Source organism: Electrona antarctica, assembly GCF_951216825.1.
Source record: "Electrona antarctica genome assembly, contig: scaffold_25, whole genome shotgun sequence".
Classification (NCBI taxonomy): Eukaryota; Metazoa; Chordata; class Actinopteri; order Myctophiformes; family Myctophidae; genus Electrona; species Electrona antarctica.
The window spans coordinates 9,884,965-9,888,401 of record NW_027637034.1 but is presented as its reverse complement, the minus strand read 5'-3'; the positions used below and the strand labels follow the sequence as shown (position 1 = coordinate 9,888,401).

General features: G+C 37.3%; 1 long non-coding RNA gene across 2 annotated transcripts; it reads left to right on the top strand.

Annotated features, from left to right (window-relative positions):
• The first annotated feature begins 214 nt into the window (after positions 1-214).
• LOC306919334 lies at positions 215-2,450 on the top strand. 2 transcript variants are annotated; one of them, XR_013789520.1, is made up of 3 exons: positions 215-277; positions 1,341-1,433; positions 1,859-2,450. It is a non-coding gene; the product is annotated as an uncharacterized lncRNA (long non-coding RNA). The 2 variants fall into 2 exon arrangements; XR_013789521.1 differs by having other exon boundaries at positions 1,336-1,433.
• Positions 2,451-3,437: the final 987 nt, after the last annotated feature.

Genomic DNA, 3,437 nt, shown 5'->3' with positions numbered 1-3,437 from the left:
TATTTAAAAGAGGAGAGGATACATAAAAGGGAAACAGGGAACAGTCAAGCTGATTTGGTGAAAGGTTGTTTCTTACATATGTAGCCAGTTGGTAGGCCTACTATTGATCCTCAGAGGCCACCATAGGGGCAGCTTATTGTTCACTTCCTCATCAGGAATCAGGTGCATGACTATTTAAATGCCCTGTCACCTTCCAAACAAGAGTTTGCTGAATGCTGGCCTGGCCATAGGTCTTGAGACCTGGGTCTGCCACTGTTTTATTTATTTTAGTGCCAAGGTGAGTAACATGTCTCATTAATGTAGTTTTAAGAATGTTTATTATGTAATCTAAACTATATGTTACCATTCAGAATGATGTTAATTCATGTGCCCTGGGCCCGAACTCTTTCATGGGCAGGAGAGGAATGTGTGAGCACAGATAATTAAGGTATACAAACACAACATGAACTTGATGAGATGCGTTGTATTGTGTACAGTGTACTAAATGGTTGGTTTATATCCCTCCTTTAGATATAGCCACTGCTGCTTTGTTTATCTTGATTTTATCATTATTGTTTCATTTGAGTTATTGAGCTATTTCCTGTTTATTGATCTCCCCCACACATGTGTTAACTGAGTCCAATAGAGCTGAATGGTGCAGCTGACTGCTAAAGGGGGTTCACTAGGTTTCCTTAAAACACACCAGACAATTAACACCAGAGAGAAACAACAACCCTACCCTATTTCAACACTTCTCTCAAATGGCAAACCTTAAGATGTCACTCTTATTTATTTTAAGTTCTGTTTCCCACAGACTTTGAGTTTTTCCTCTTCCTTTCTCTTCTGCACCATAATTGTTCTTTTTGTTCTTTTGTTTTTGTTCATCATTATGGTTTCATATTTGTGTTTCATTGCTGATATTTCATAAACAAATAATTAGTATAATAATCATGTTTCTATGTAGGCCTATATGCTTTGAACCTAACAGTGTATTTTTAATGTATGCCAAATCATGCTTCGACTTTACTCATGTGCAGATGGACTTATTATGATGTACTTATGTCCATACATCAATGTATCATTTTGTTTTGGATTTAGATTAATTAAATATGAAGCTTACAAAGCAATCTCACAGTTAGCAGTTCATTTCTAGAATGTTGCATAGAGCATGACCTGGGGGAGGAGAGAGGGGTGGATCACATGCAGCAATTTGTTACGTTGTGGAGAGATGGTTCTATTGTTCTCCTATTTGGCCAATCAATCCCAAGCATTTGGTTCCAATGCAGGCTCTCTAGTATAAGAAGAGCTTGTACTTGTCAGTTATCCACATCTCCTCAAGGATAGCAATCATTTCAGATCAGATCTAACTGTGGACTCCAGACTTCAGGTGAAGATGAACTCTCTCAAACTCACAAGGAACAATTCTGCTCAACAGGATGATCACCAAGACCTATGTAAGTTACTTACCGTGTATATATGGATATACAGCATTTTGTAAGGATGCTTTCTTTTAACTAGTCATGTTTATTTGTTTTGTTTTAATGTTAGCATTGACTTAAAATAAAACCTGTTTCAATTAATCAACATGTGTTTCATCACCATCCTATGAATCTAGAATGAGCATGCTGATGCACATGTAATGTGTTTATAACAGTTCTAACAGCCTTCTTAAAACTAGAACACTAACCCTAGAACACTTTAAACAAAGTGAGACAATAATCATCTGTTGTATACATACCATTTGTGCCATGATGTAGTGCCAAGAGGGATTTGGAGGGAAAACTATGTTAATTGTGCACACTAACCTCTAATTAATGTGTGCAATGTTATGTCCATGTGCCTCTATACAATGTTTTCATTATTTTTGTTTCCAATTCAGTGTTGCATCATCAGTCAAGCTCCCCTGTTCTACCAGAGGAGAAAGAACAAAGAAGCTTAACTAAACAAAAATGCCACTGCTGTGATCAGTGTGGAAAACGCTTCCCTACAATGTCCAAGCTAAAAATGCACCAGAGAATTCACACTGGAGAGAAACCCTATGGTTGTGATCAGTGTGGACAATACTTCTCTCAAATGAACAACCTTAAAACACACCAGAAAGTTCACACTGGAGAGAAAGCCTATGGTTGTGATGAGTGTGGACAGCACTTCTCTCAAATGTCAAGCCTTAAAAATCACCAGAAAATTCACACTGGAGAGAAACCCTATGGATGTGACCAGTGTGGACAACACTTCTCTCAAATGGCATACCTTAAAAGCCACCAGAGAATTCACACTGGAGAGAAACCATATGGATGTGATCAGTGTGGACAACACTTCTCTCAAATGAACAACCTTAAAATCCACCAGAGAATTCACACTGGAGAGAAAGCCTATGGTTGTGATGAGTGTGGACAGCACTTCTCTCAAATGTCAAGCCTTAAAAAACACCAGAGAATTCACACTGGAGAGAAACCCTATGGATGTGATCAGTGTGGACAACACTTCTCTCAAATGAACAACCTTAAAATCCACCAGAGAATTCACACTGGAGAGAAACCCTACGGATGTGATGCGTGTGGACAGCACTTCTCTCAAATAAACAACCTTAGAACACACCAGAAAGTTCACACTGGAGAGAAAGCATATGGTTGTGATCAGTGTGGACAACACTTCTCTCGAATTGACAGCCTTAAAAGCCATCAGCGAATACACACTGGAGAGAAAGCCTATGGATGTGATCTGTGTGGACAACACTTCTCTAGAATGGCCAACCTTAAACGCCACCAGATAATTCACACTGGAGAGAAACCCTAATCATTCTGATGTGTGTGGAAAAGCATTTTGAAATTCAAATAATGTTTTAATTTCCAGGTTGTAAACACTGAATTGAATCTGTTCCCTTCTGGTCAGTGTGGAAAGAGTTATATTAGTTCATGTCATGAACGCACATATGAAATATAAATCTGTTAAGTGTTTTATATAGCTTCATTGGAGCGGGTGAGAAACATCAGCAAGTCCACTAACCAAGTGTAGCATGATGAGCATTGTGGTATATTTTATTTTATAATTTGTATAATTGTTTATTAAGAATGTTAATATAATAACAAGTTGATTTGTTGATTAATTGCAAGTAAACTTAACATACTGTTTTTGTACTATTTCTCATTCACTGAGTCAATTATTTTCAGAGAAAGTAGGCAGAAATCTGTGTGTCTCAATATTCATTTTATTCTCAATCTTATTTGTTTCTCTGTAATTTGACCTGTAGATTTGCTGTAGGTTACATTTAGATTATATTTTATTATTTGTCAAAAATTGTTTTTGTTTTTTCTTAGTAGGCTATATAATTAAAAATGACACTATAGTGACACGTTCGTTTATTCCATTGTCTTCCATTGTCAAATCAGTGTTGCATCATCAGTCTGGCATCCCTGTTCTAGAAAAAACGTCACGGCTGTGATCAGTGTGGTACACGC